General features: G+C 37.2%; 1 pseudogene; it reads left to right on the top strand.

Annotated features, from left to right (window-relative positions):
• The first annotated feature begins 1474 nt into the window (after positions 1-1474).
• On the top strand, positions 1475-15041 carry LOC127905922 (uncharacterized; annotated as a pseudogene).
• Positions 15042-15484: the final 443 nt, after the last annotated feature.

The following is a 15484-nucleotide window of genomic DNA, read 5'->3' as shown; positions in this document are numbered from 1 at the left end:
CATCTCATAGATAAAGCATTCCCTTTGAACATTTCAGGAGGTGGCACTCGTCCAAATGCATGTTTGTATAAAGTTATCTTATTCTGGATACTTACGACAGTACATGCTCGCCCATCTATAGGCAAGCCAAGTATAACAACAACGTTTTACAATGTAGGAGTCATCTCCCCGAAATGAAGGTGGAATGTATAAGTCTCCTGTCTCCATCTCTCAATGAGCATCGTGGGCAAATCATGATCCATCTTTATGTGTTGCAGATATGTGATGTAATAAAAACCTGTCTGGATGATGTATGGAATCACCGGATCAATTTATAAAATTTGCAATAAATCTTACCCAAATCTTGCATAATAAAAGAAAAAAGTTTGATGTATTAACATGAATTATAAGGTAATTAGCACAATAAATAATCATTGTCAAATGAAAATCAAACATGCATTCCCATTCCATATGACCTGTGATCTATATGACTTTTGCAACTGTAGAATAAATGGATCAATCGGTCCAAGATCCATGTGCTGAGGAACTCTACGGGAAGATGAAGATGACGTGCCTCGCGTACAAGGCATCCTAACCAAGTTTGCCTATAAAATACAAAAATAATTTAAAATTAGAAAATAAATATTACAAATAAACAATTAAAATTAAATTATAAATAATAGTAAATGGATATGTAATTGTCTAACTTATTACATACATTGTTTGTATTCACAAGTTTTTTTATTATGCCCTATTTGACTGCATATGTCAAATCTATGTTGTGATACCCCTTTCTCGCGTCTATCTCATTATACAATCGAGTTGACTTTTTTCGACCCTGATTGATTTTCCATCTTGAAGGGTTCGAGTATACTTGAGGAACAATATACTCATTCCACTCTAATTCATCAGACAAGGGATTAAATAGAGGCTCATATGTGTTCTTATACATTCTAACACTAAAATACTGATCAACAAACTAGGTAATATCAGATGTTTTTTTGCACAACATGCAAGAATATAAGAATACGGTCGATGACAACTCTGTCATTTATCATAAGAGAATATTTTATCTAACAACTTAACAATTCGTCTAACGTTTTTCTTCTGATACCTAGTTTATAAGGGGTGTGAACTTGAAAAGTACCATCATTAATATTGAAAAATACTGCATTATGATCTCTAGATCTAAGTATGTTGGCATCCAATTCCAACTAAACAACAGGAGGCCATAATTTCCTTTCTGTATTATGATCTCTGAATCTTTTCATTTTCTTATAAAACTATAATAGTAGTTTTTTTAATAATTATGATTCAGAATAATAATTTTTATTTAAACTATTTTTCTAACAGCAGTTCTTTAAAAACATGATTTAAAATAATAATTATGTAGAAATTATATCATTTTATCAAAACTTTTAAAAAATGTGTCATTCCCTCTTAACCTTTTATGAAATTATGTTAGTTTTCAAAAAAGAAAAGAAAAGAAATTCAGGAAGGGTGCTGCTGCTTAGACTTTAATACTAGAGTAGAATAGAGAGAAGTGTTTACGATGTAAGAGTACTTTCAGAAAGAAAGAGATCTCTATAATGGAATACGAGCGGATACACAAAGTGCAGGTATGATGACACCCATTTCTTGTTTCTATTTCTTTTCCAACTTAATTAATGGCTGCTCCTTTCCTTTTCTTTTTTCTAGTTTATGGGTTTTCCTTTTCTAGTTAACTGATTTAATAAAGGTAACCAAACATATCATTTCTTTTTGGTATGATCTGTTACGTGGGAAATACTTAATGAACCAATTTGGATATGCTCTTGAAAGAGAGGAGTCTGTTTGCAATAAAGAACTTTGGGGAAAATGCAATTTGGTTAACTGCTTAGCCATGAATATGGTGGATGATAGTGAACAGGTAGAGGTGTGTTCTGAGTGTTCTTTAATTATAGGATATCATTCATTTATCATGGTAAATTCTGCCCATTTCAATGCAGACTGTTACACGTTATATAAGCTGTTTGGATTCTAGACTCTTCCTCTTATAACAAGAATGAGGAAGTCTTAACAAAACGATGAGTATTGAAAGTAATCTAAACGATGAGTTTTAATGACATAATAAAATGATGCGTTTATAGTAAATTGGCAACAATAACCTAATTTGAATTAAAACCGCCATTATCTTCTTCTCTTTCTTCTGCTTGTAACAATTGCTCCCTCTCGAAACCAACCTAGTCCTTAAGGTTGAAAGTTGGAAATCGTAGCTTCAACTCATCATTGAACTCCCAAGTCGCGTCCACAGGTGGCAACTCCTCCCAATGAATGAGAACTTGTGTGGCCGCCTGGTTGTTGTGCCGAGTCATTCATCTGTCCAATATAGCCCTGGGTTGTAGGGAGGGACCTTGATACGGAATTAGAAGAGATCGTTGCACCACCCGATTACCTATATGCTTCTTGAGTTGAGAGACGTGAAACATGGGTGAATCATGGAGGAAGATGGTAGATCGAGTTTATAAGCCATAACACCCACTTTTGCAATTACCTGGTAAGGACCATAATATTTAGCTGCTAATTTTTGTGATGATATGAATGATGTTGATTGTTGCTTGTATGGTTGAAGTTTGAGATAAACATAGTCTTGAACCTCAAAACTTCGGTCGCTCCTTTTCCTATTTGCAATCATAGTCATTCTATTCTGAGCGAGTTGAAGGTGTGCCCAAACTTGTTTAATTACCTCTTCTTTAGTGTTTAAATACTCATCCACTAATGTCACTGCTGAATCCTTAGGAGAGTAGGGAATGTGTATGGGAGGAGGAAAACCGTATAATACTTCGTAGGGTGTCATCTTGGTGGCGGAATGGTAGTTGGTATTGTACCACCATTCTGCTAAAGGCAGCCGCTTTGCCCACTGATTTGGACAATCTCCAGCCATGCACCTCAAATAATGTTTGATGCATTTGTTAATCACCTCGGTCTGACCGTCTGTTTGTAGGTGATAAGCTGTAGAATAATATAGGTTTACTTCTTGGGTGCTGAACAACTCTTTACAGAACCTACGAAGAAATACTGGGTCTCTGTCACTGGTAATTGAAGCCGGTATCCCATGGAGTTTGTAGATGTTGTCCATAAATGCTCTGGCAATTGTAGGAGCAGAATAGGGATGGCTGAGTGCCACACAATGAGCATATTTACTGAAACGATCCACTATGACCATGATTACATCCTTCCCATCTGATTTAGGTAAGCCTTCCACGAAGTCCATACTAATGTCAACTTAATGCTTGTTCCTCTGACAAACGTTGCATTCACGCACATGCTGTCTAATGTGTTTATGTTGCCCTTTCCAATAGAATAAGCCCCCCACCATCTTAGATGTAACTGTCATCCCTGAATGGCCCCCTAAGGCTGAGTTGTGAAACATGGAGATGATCTGACTTCTCATTGCAGAGTTATTACCTATAACCACCTTCTTTTTCCTATTCAAATGGTCATGAACCCAAATGTAATATGGGTGAGAATCCGCAGACCTTTATAGGTCCTTGATAATAGTTTGGACTATTGGATCATTATCATAAGAGCTTCTGATCTCCTCCATCAAGCTGGTAGAGATGGTGGAAGTGGTCAAAGCATATAGTTCCTGGCTTGGAATTCTGGATAGTGCATCAGCATGAACATTCTCTTTCCCGTGTTTGTATTTAATGTCATAGTCATATCCCAGAAGCTTGACCACCTATAGATGTTGAGTCGGTGTGGTCATTTTTTGGTGTAGAAGGTATTTGAAGTTGATGTGGTCAGCGCGGATGTGAAAGTGTTTGCCCCACAAATAATGCTTCCATTTAGTAACCGCATGCAATATAGCCAACATCTCCCTCTCATAAACTGACAGGGTTTATTGTTTTGGCCCCAAAGATTTGCTTATGAAAGCAATGAGATGTCCTTCCTGCAACAAAATTGCTCATATACCTGTCAAAGAAGCATCTGTTTCTACAACAAATACCTTGTTGAAATCTGGAAGAGTCAGGATAGGAGCACTAGTCATCAATACCTTCAAATGATTGAATGCTTTTGAAGCCTCCTCATTCCACCCCTTAGCATCGTTCCTTAGCAGAAGAGTTAATGGCTTACTGATGCTTCCATAACCTTTAACAAACCTACGGTAATTACCAGTCAATCCTAAAAATCCCCTTAACTGTTTCAAGCTTCGTGGTAGTGGCCAATCCATAATTGCTTGTATCTTGAGAGGATCAGTTGCAACACCACGTTCAATAATTATGTGTCCCAAGTATTCCACTTGTTTATTGCAGAAAAAACATTTGTTAGCTTTTGCTACCAACTAATGTTCACTTAGTAGCTCCATAACCATCTCTAGGTGCTCATAATGGTCAGTCAAGGTCTGACTATACACTAGGATGTCATCAAAGAACACCAAAATGAATTTTCGTAAATGTGTCCTGAAAACTTCATTCATGAGGCTCTGAAAAGTGGTTGGAGCATTGGTTAAACCAAAGGGCATAACCAAAAATTCATAATGGCCACTATGAGTCCGAAATGCAGTTTGAACTCTTCTCCTACTACCATACGAATTTGATGGTAACCAGATTTAAGGTCGATCTTGGAGAAGATAGTAGCTCCCACCAATTCCTCTAGCAGTTCCTCAATCATTGAGATAGGATATTTGTCCTTGATAGTGAGCTTGTTCAAAGCTCTATAATCCACATATAACCTCCATGTTGAATCTTTTTTCTTCACCAAAATCATTGGGGACGCAAAAGAACTATTACTAGTCCTAATGATTCCAGTATCCAGCATTTCTTTCACCATTCTCTCTAGGCTATCTTTTTGTAACCCCAAATATTTGTAGGGTCTGAGATTTACTGCTTCACTTCCAGCCTTGAGTGGAATCCTGTGGTCGTGATCTCTCAGTGGTGGCAATCCTTTAGGTTCCTGAAACACATCCTAGTAGGATTCTAGGAGACTCTGCAGGAAGGCATCTGCAATGCCCTGAAACTGAGGTTTGAATACCTTGGAATCTTCCTCTACCTCCACTAACTGTAGGCTATATAGTAGATAGTCAGCCACTAGCTGATGGTTCTTGACTAAGGCACTTAATTGTTTGAGTTCAATACTTTGAAACTTGGGTGGATTTTCTCCCTTCAATAAGACCCTTTGTCCTTGCCAGTCGAAAGACATCCATAGATATTTGTAATTGCAAAGTATGTCCCCCAACAGAGAAAGCCATTGGATTCCCAATACCATCTCACAATTGTTGAGGTCAATGATAAAAACACCAGCCTGAAAACTTATTCCCTGCATCTTCCATCTGAGACCTTTGCATATGGATTTACACACCATCTTATCTCCATTAGCAGTCTGGACGGTCATTGGTTTAATATAAGTTAACTGGTACTGCAATTTAATGGCCAATGCTGTGTTTAAAAAATTATAGGTGCTGCCGGAATCAATAAGAATACACATAATAGTTTTGTCCATCTTTCCATTGACTTTCATAGTGTTTAGACCCACTGTTCCCTCCAAGGCATCCAAAGAAATGTGGGGTGTGACTTCTCTGCTAATGACTTCATCTTCTGCAGCCTCCTCCTCTTGGATTATCTCTTCCTCCTCTACTACACTTAGTGAATACACCATTTTGTTACGGCACCTATGCCCTGGCATAAACTTTTCGTCACACCTGAAACACAATCCCTTCAACCTTCGATCCTCAAACTTTTGGTTTCTGATAAATTTAGTAGGTTTACTTGGATTTTGATAGGTATTGTTGGTAGGGCTATTTGACCATGGAGCAGAATGTCGTTTAGGTAGGCTTGCATGAGAGGTTGCAGGGTTATTTGTGGTATTTAGTGGAAAAGTAGTAGGCGTGTTAGCAGGAGAATTAGTGCATAAGCTAGCAAATCTCCGGACATAATTGGGAGATTTTCTGTATGTAAGAGTATTAGCTTGTAATCTGGCTAAATTGTAAGCATGTTTAAAGGTTTTGGGTTCAAACATTTTGACTGTGTTTTTTATTTCAAGTTCCATTCCCCCCAAGAATATCACTAAAGCCTGTTTCTCATTAATCTTCGCCTTGTTCCACAATATATCGAAGTCTTGGATATATTCTTCTAGATCCCCACTTTGCTTTAATTCCATCAACTCCTCCAAAGGATCTTGTCGCCCACCAAACCAATACCAAATAGCTTCGACATAGTCTTCCCAAGAAGTTTTTTGGTCTCCCAAACTCCTCAGGAAGTTTTGATGCTTGTATAAGGCAACTCCATCCAAGTAGTAAGATGTTATTTATAGTTTTTCAGAATCAGTCACTTCTTCAATTTCAAAATATTGTGTGCATTTGAATAGCCACTTATGTACATCTTCCCCATTAAAAGTTGGAAAGAAATGTTTGGGTTTGTTTACCTTGTAAGTTGGAACTCTGTCCTCCCTTAGCTACTTGTTTCTAATATCTGCTCTTTCTGGGTTTAGAGGTTGTCGTTCCCTGCTATGGCTTGAGCTGTCTGGAGCTTAGGAAATCTTTTGCAAAGTAAACTCTAGTTGTTGCGCCATGGTGCCCATCATATTCCTGATGTCGTTAATCTGGCCACCTTGATTTTCAATGGTCTGATTTAACTTTAGAGTTTGCCCCTTCAACATGTCAACTAGCAGCTCATACTTCTGGCTATGGTCCTAGGACACTACTGCAATGAAGTCCTCAATGCGTTTTAGATCGGTTACCCTTGTCTTTAGAGGCATGGTGGAAATCCGTGGATTGCTAGCTCTGATACCAGTTGTTACATGGAAAATACTTAATGAACCAATTTGGATATGCTCTTGAAATAGAGGAGTCTGTTTGCAATGAAGAAATTTGGGGAAAATGCAGTTTGGTTTACTGCTTAGCCATGGATGTGGTGGATGATAGTGAACAGGGAGAGGTGCGTTCTGAGTGTTCCTTAATTCCAGGATATCATTCTTTTGTCATGGTAAATGCTGCCCATTTCAATGCAGACTGTTACATGTTATATAAGCTGCCTAGATTCTAGACTCTTCCTCTTATAACAAGAATGAGGAAGTCTTAATGAAACGGTGAGTATTGAAAGTAATCTAAACAATGAGTTTTCAAGACATAATAAAACGGTGCGTTTATAGTAAATTGGCAACAATAACCTAATTTGAATTAAAACCGCCATTATCTTCTTCTCCTTCTTCTGCTTGTAACATGATCATTTATTTTTGTTTTTCGTGAACATGTCTCTTAACTGTTTGATTCTTGTTTCCATAAAAGAGTACAGTTTTTCTATTTGGTTCTTTTAGTTTCTCTAAGTTTAAAAAGATGTGTGCTATTTTTTTTATTTTTTTTACTTTTGGTCTTAAGACTGAACGCCTTCACGGTAAAGGGTTGAAACTTATTTGATGTACTTGTTAGTTATTAATTTGTGGATTTAAGGTTTGGTATTGCTTTTATCTTGTATCTTAGCATCTTTATGTTTTCTTTTAATTAATTGATCAACTGCAGACTTGTATAATATCTCATAGTAAGTTGAGGATGAAGCTCATGGGACCTCACCATCACAGACACAAAGATGGATCAAACGGTAAATCTTCAAGAACATCTCCTTCCAAGCTTGAGGGTACTGAATTTTTCAACGACAACTTATTTGCTTCCAATAGTGGAGATTTCAGGGAAAAAGGTCTCTTTCATCTTGTCTTCCAAAGAAAAATCTAGTATGGCTATTTTTTTAACATGGGATGGAATGCACTAAATTGATATTTATATATATTTGGAGCTTTTAAAAGCAAGCTTTTACACTTCTGTTGCACTAAACGATTCTTTTGTGTATCTTATATGTTTATTTATATTGAGTTATGCTCTCCAGTTGCAGCTCCCAAGAGCTCTGTTTGTTTTTGCATTTCAAAAGCGTTTTTAAAAAAATTTAATTTTTTTTATTTTTTTATTTACTTCAAATTAATATTTTTTTGGTATTTTTAGATCATTTTGATGCGCTGATATCAAAAATGATTTTAAAAAAACATTATTTTAATATATTTCTAAATGAAAAACACTTCAAAAAACACTTCAAAAAACACTTTAGAAGTTGCATCTGTTAACTTACAGAGTGAGGCAATGTTGGACCTCTGCCAAGTTGGTTAGATATCTGGCCAGCTGATGGAGATAGTGCGCAAGGAAATTGTTGATAATGGTTGTGTTAAAATGCAGTCATTCTCAAAGTGTGAAAAGGGTAATTCAATTGCAGTTCACCCTGTCAGAACAGTAGAAGATGAGAATGTTGATTACGCTAGCAATGCTAGCTCGTCTAGCTTTGAGTTTCATAATGAGAGATTTGGTAAATAATCAATTTTCCAGGCTACTTTCAAGGCCTATGCCTTCTAAGTGGAATGATGCAGAGAAATGGATAATGAAGAGGTAGAATGTGCAACCTAAGTATTTCAAGAATAATAACGTACAAAACCAAACTAATTGGGCTTCGGTAACAAGTAGGGAGAGGGTTTCTCCAGAGTTGTCAAATCATGATCCTAAATCATCAAATAGCAGGGTTGCAGAAACTAAGCTTGTAGATTTATGCCAGCCTGCTTCACATATGGCGTTTGAAAAATTCTCTTTCGCTCCTCTTGGATCTCCCATCATTTCTGGTCTAGCATATGGGGTCAGCAACACCCTAGTCGATCAATGTTGTTATGAATTGTGTTGCCGTGTTTTGTGCAGGTGAAGGGATGCACAGTCAAGAATAGCAGTGCTAGGTATTTGAAGAACACGAACTACACACAAGGTGTTTGATAAAATGTCTCTCTTATTATTTTATTAACTGCATGTCTTTAAATACATGAAAAAACTTAACAAACTTCCCTAGTTATCAACCACTAACTGTAGTGGACAATGTGCTGCCACTAACTCAGCAACAACCTCAGAAAAACAAGGAATTTACTCTAACAAAATCAAAACAGAAATGAAAGAAAAGAAAACAGACAACACTTGATTGAATAACAATTAAACAAACTGAAATGCTAGAGTTAAAATGTCAATTGTCTAACACTCCTCCTTGACATTTTGACGACAAATTCCAATCATTTGTCTTAATGACTCGAATCTCTCTTTAGGTAGTGGTTTGGTAAATATATCTCAAGTTATTCTTCGGAAGAACAATGAATCAACATCACTTCATTAGATTGTTGAACTTCTCTAATAAAATGAAACTTGATTTTGATATGCTTTGTACGTCCATGAAAGACTGGATTCTTTGAAATTGATACTGCAGAATTGTTATCTCACATGATTTTAGTGGCTTCAACCTGTTCATGTCCCAAATCCTTTAACATTTTCCTCAACCAAATTGCTTGGTTGACAGCAGAGGCAGCAGTAATGTATTATGCTTCTGCAATGGACTGAGCTGTTATCTCTTGCTTCTTTGAACTCCAGGTGAAGAAACCTGAATTGAGTGAGAATAAATACCCTGAAGTGCTTCTTAAATCATCAACACAGCCTCCCCAATCACTGTCAGTATAACCTCTTACTTCCACAGCCCCTTCTGATGATCTTGGACAGAAAATACCGAGATCAATGGTACATTTGATGTATCTAAGTATCCTTTTTGCTGCAATGAAATGAGTCTTCCTTGAAGAATGCATAAACCTTGAAAGAATACTCACAACAAAACAATATGTCAGGTCTGCTTGCTGTGAGATACTGAAGGCTGCCAATTAAGCCTCTATACAAACTTTCATCCACTTTTTCAGATTCATCATCCTTGCTAAGCTTGATACTTGTTGTCATGGGAGTCCCCATTAGTTTACAATCCTGCATTTTGAATCTTTTTAGGATGTCTGAAGCATACTTCTTTTGGCATGTAAAAATGCCATGGCTGGATTGCATCACTTCCATTCCAAGGAAGTAATTCATCATTCCAAGGTCAGACATCTCAAACATCTTCTTCATTTCGTCTTTGAACTCTTGGATCATTCCAAGTTCACTTCATGTGATGAGCATATCATCTACATAAATAGATACAATTAGAAAATGGTTACCACAGGATTTCACATACAAAGTTGCTTCATTTTGGCTTTTGATGAACCCAAGTTGAAGCAGATATGTGCCCATTCTGTCATACCAAGCTCGGGGAGCTTGTTTCAACCCATACAAGGCCTTCTTAAGTAGATACACATGATCTTCTTTATCTTTAACAACATATCCATCGGGTTGCTCTACAAAGATTTCTTCAGCAAGAAATCCATTCAAAAAGGCAGAGTTGACATCAAGTTGGTGAATCTGCCAAGAGTTATGTGCTGCAAGTGCAATGAGAAGTCTAATAGTATCATACCTTGCTACTAGAGCAAAGGTCTCTAGGTAGTCCACACCATATTGCTGAGCATAGCCCTTTACCACTAATCTAGCCTTGTGTTTGCATATCGAGCCAACTGGATTGAGTTTTGTTTTAAAAACCCATCTTACACCTATCACCTTGAGACGCTTAGGCCTTTCAATCAGCTGTCATGTTGCATTTTTGTTGATCATTTCCATTTCTGCCTCCATTGCTCTCCTCCATGCTGGAAATTCTTGAACTTCAGTATAACTGGTTGGTTCTAGAATTGCCATGTTGCATCTTAGGTGAATATCTTCCAATGATCTTATGCCTCTAACTGGAAAGTCATCCACTGATTCATCAGCTTCCAACTGAGGCTGAATGGTGAATGGATGATCAGAAATCATATTTTTCTGATGTTCCCAATCCCATGTGGTTGCTTCATCAACCTTCACATCTCTGCTGAGAATTACCTTCTTTGTTTGTAAGAAAAGGATTTTGTATCCTTTAGTTGTTATTCCATAGCCTACAAGAACTCCCTTCTGAGCTTTATTGTCAAGTTTGCTCCTCTTTGGCTTAGCTATATGATAATAGCATATGCTGCTTAAGATTCAAATATGATCTACAGCAGGTTTGACACCACTCCAGCCTTCATATGGTGTCTTGTCCTTCAGTGCTTTGGTTGGAAGTCGATTCAGCAAGTAAACAGAGGTATTGACTGCCTCTGCCCATAATATGTTTGGCATTTTCTTTTCAAGCAAGAGACATCTAGCCATCTCCATTACTGTCCTGTTCTTCCTCACACACACACCATTTTGTTGTGGTGTGTATGGTGTAGTGTACTGGTGCACAATGCCTCTGTTGTTGCAATACTCAAGAAACTGATTTGAGGTATATTCAGTACCATTGTCAGATCTTAAGCATTTAATTAGCATGTCACTTTGATTCTCAACTAAAGCTTTGAATGTTTGAAAGATTGTAAATACTTCACTTTTAAATTTGATGAAATACACCCAACACATCCTAGTATAATCATCAATAAAGAGAATGAAATACTTGTTACCACATAATGAGGTTGTCTTCATAGGTCCACACACGTCAGTGTGGATGAGCTGAAGCTTTTGGCTGGCTCTTCATGCTTGCCCTTTAGGAAATGGTGGCCTTGATTGCTTGCCAAGTTGACATGTTTCACACAATTGAATCTCACCATTCAATGTGGGCAATGCTTCAACCATTTCCTTTTGTTTCAGAATTGACAAGCCCTTTTGATTGAAATGTCCAAATCTTTTATGCCAAAAATTTAAAACATCCTAAGTAGCACTCACATATGCATGATTGGATACTTTATCCCAGTAAAAAACAAAGCTTCTGTTTTTCATCTTTACACAGAACACTTGTTCTCCAGAAGGATCAAAGATAGTGCATTTATGATCCTTAAACTAAAGAGAATAGTTTTTCTCCATCATTTGTCCAACACTCAACAAATTTTGACTGATTTCAGGTATACATAACACATTAGGAATGATTTTGATACCTGAACTTGTTTGAACATTTACTGACCCTCTGCCTTTGACCTCAAGAAATTCTTCATTGCCAACCTTTACTCTGGATTTGTAAGATTCATCAAGAGTTTTGAACATTCCAACATCATTGCACAAATGGTGTGTGCATCCACTGTCAATAAGCCAAGTATCAGCTGAATCATTTGTTGAGAAACAAGTGACAACAAATAATTGCTCCTCCTGTGTATCAACTTCATCTGCTAGGTGAGCTTGTTGAGGTTTTGGGTCTGAATTTTTAAACTTGCAGACCTTTGTGATGTGCCCTGATTGCTTGCAATTTCCACAAATTGCATCTGGCCTCCACCAACAATATTTTTCTGAATGTGTGTTTCTTTTACAGTGAGTGCAAGGAGGAAACTTCTTCTGTTTTGAACCTTCACTAGTGTTGCCCCCTTCATTTCTGCCTTTAATTCTCCGATTAAGCAACTTCTTTCCTTTTCTAGCTTGTTGTTTTTGCACATAAAAGGCTCCTTCAGTCAATCTGTCTTGCCTGCTTGTTCTTCATTGCTCATGTGCTTGAAGAGCACTCATTAGTTCACCTAATGAGATTTTACTGAGGTCCTTTCATTCTTCCAGAGAGGAGATTTTGGATTCAAACCTCTCAGGAAGAGTCACAAGAACCTTCTCCACAATCCTGCTGTCAGGAAAGTCTTCTCCAAGTAATCTGATGTTGTTGATAATTAGTGAAATTCGATCAGAATACTTTGAGATTGTTTCATCTTCTTGAATGTTAAGTGCCTCAAAATCTCTCTTCAAATTCAACACTTGCATTTGCCTTATTCTGTCACTGTCTTGGTATTCTTCTTTTAGTTTGTTCCAAGCCTCTTTGGCTGAATTGCATGCCATAATTCTATAGAAAATGCTTTTTGCCACGAAATTCTGGATGATTGATTTTGCCTTGGATTTCTTTGCCTTTTCCTCACTGCTGAACTTGATTTGAGCCATAGTGGGATATGTTGATAAGGGAGCTACTGGTTTGTCTTCGGAAACAATTTCCCAAAGATCATAAGCTTCAAGAAAGGCTTGCATCTTCACTGACCAAATGTGGTAGTTTTCGCCAGTAAACATAATAGGGGAGTTTAAAAGTAGGTTGTTGGATGTCATTTTTGAGATTTTGAAAACAATATTTTGGTCCTGTAAGATCTAAGAGAGCTCTGATACCACTGTTATGAATTGTGTTGTCGTGTTGTGTGCAAGTGAAGGGATGCACAATCAAGAACAGCAGTGCTAGGTATTTAAAGAACACGAACTACACACAAGGTGTTTGATAAAATGTCTCTCTTATTATTTTATTAACTGCATGTCTTTAAATACATGAAAAAACTTAACAAACTTCCCTAGTTATCAGCCACTAACTGTAGTGGACAATGTGCTGTCACTAACTCAGCAACAACCTCAGAAAAACAAGGAATTTACTCTGACGAAATCAAAATAGAAATGAAAGAAAAGAAAACAAGCAATACTTGATTGAATAACAATTAAACAAACTAAAACACTAGAGTTAAAATGTTAATTGTCTAACAAATGTGCTCAAAGTACAGATTTAAAGGAAGTAGATAAAAGGGAGCCATATTGTACAGAAAGTTCAACACGAGATTCAGCAGGTAAATTTGTTCGCATGTTTTGCTTTATTATTTTTAATTTGAGAACCCCAGGGCCATTTTTTTGTCATGGATTTGGATTCAAATGACATGGTCTGAAACAAATGAGTGTTGTGTAGAAGGTAATTGAAGGCACTAAGACAGTGTATGTATCATTGATTCATAATGGCATCTTGGGGATGGTAGTTTATTTGTTCCGCTTGATGTCCCTCTATCAAGATGATTAAAGAGGAAGTTGAACTTGCTTTCTTATTTCTGTGCTTGACATCCTGAAGTCAGTTTTCCAATCCTAGAGGAAGGCTAACCTATATACATGTACACTAAGGATTTATTAACAGCATTTGGGAGGTCTATTACTGGTGGGCAGACAACTAGGGGAAGTGGGAATCAACTGTTGAGGGCCCGTCTGGTGAAATGGATATGGTGGGGGTGAGGCAGATAATCAGGTTTGTTAATTATCTGGTTTATGGCCTTGCACAACTACTGTTGTGCCAGGCCATAAACCAGGTTTTCAACTCTTCTTCTTCATCAACCAATCAGGTTTTCAACTCTTCTTCTTCATCAACCAATCAGGTTTTCAACTCTTCTTCATAAATGTAGAAATCACTGTCTATTTTTCTTGTCCCAGAAGAGTGCACATTCCTCTAAAACTGTACTTCAGAATCCCTGTTACCCAAATATCTTATTCCTCTTCATCTACTGTTATTTTTCTTGATAATTTGATGATATGATCTTGCAGTTGTTCCTGTCATAAGATCAGTCTGCATGAGGAATATGAGAACAGAAATGACCCCTGTTACAAGTCGAGCCTTCTAGGACTGCTACACCTGTTGGTGCAACAACTCCTCTCCGCAGCCCAACTTCCTCAATCCCATCTACTCCCCAAAGACGTGCACCAGCACCCACACATGATCAAATTTAATTGACCATGGTTGAACTGGATCTATTTTCAGGCGCGAGATGAAAAAATGCGAGCCCAAGCACATGTGAAGATGGTGAAGAAGATTGCTATGACAAGACAGAGATTGGAAGAAAAACAAGCTGCCGCTGAAGCCAGAAAAAATCTTGTATATTGCAGGTGAATACGTCAAAGTGCTTCGTTTCTGTTGAGTAAGATGAATTTCTTTCAGATATCAAGTATGAACTCAAAGAAACTGGATTCGCAGGCCTTTCAGTAAAACAAGTACACGAGAGAACTGCCCTTCATCCGAACCTCATGAGTGAAGCTTGTAGGGCAGGCTTGCTCAGCTGAGACAACAAAGAGCTGTGGATCTGAAACCAAAACTATGGTATCCAACTGCTCTCAGCAGCAGGCAAAGCTTCCCATGTCATTAGTCCCATTTTGAACCCCAGCACTGGTGTCTTTTTGTTTCTGCATTTTGGGATTCCATGCAATATGCTCAATCTCATGTCTTCTGTTCACATTCCTAGGAAAGGAGCAAAGGCCTCTTCAAGTTCAGAAAAATCACAAATGCCAGTCTATTGTTTGCCACATTCTTGGACTTCAGTTACGTTCTGCTATTTTTTATTGCTTAGCTGATGCAACCTTTTTCTTTCTTCCTCCTTCCCTAAACCAAGGTTAAGCTCTCTCTCCTCCCTTTCAATCTCTTTCCTTGTTTGTTCTCCCTTTATCATCTTATTTTACTATTCAGATCTTATTAGGGAAAGTCAACATTTTTCTACAAAGTTTTTCCACTACTTCATGTAATCACAAATTTCATTTCTCTACTCTTTACTCTCTCTTTTTTTTAATGTGTTCCTTCTATTTTTATTGAATTTATATGGTCCTTTTACTCAATTGTTTTTAATGTGATTTTACCATTTGGAATTTTGATTATTTTGAGTTGAATTTTTTGTCAAATAACTTTGTTTTTCAAGATTTTGAGTTCGAGATTTCTAGACATTTTGATGATATTTTAAGAGTTTTGAAATATATTTTTTTCATGCTCAGAATTTATATTATTTTGATTTTTGAATTTTTGGATATCTTTTCCAAATTAATTAAGCTTTATCTAGATTTTCGCCCCATATGGCAACAGTGAACAAT

The sequence above is a fragment of the Populus trichocarpa genome, chromosome 11 (assembly GCF_000002775.5).
Source record: "Populus trichocarpa isolate Nisqually-1 chromosome 11, P.trichocarpa_v4.1, whole genome shotgun sequence".
Classification (NCBI taxonomy): domain Eukaryota; kingdom Viridiplantae; phylum Streptophyta; class Magnoliopsida; order Malpighiales; family Salicaceae; genus Populus; species Populus trichocarpa.
This window is presented reverse-complemented; position numbering and strand designations above follow the sequence as displayed.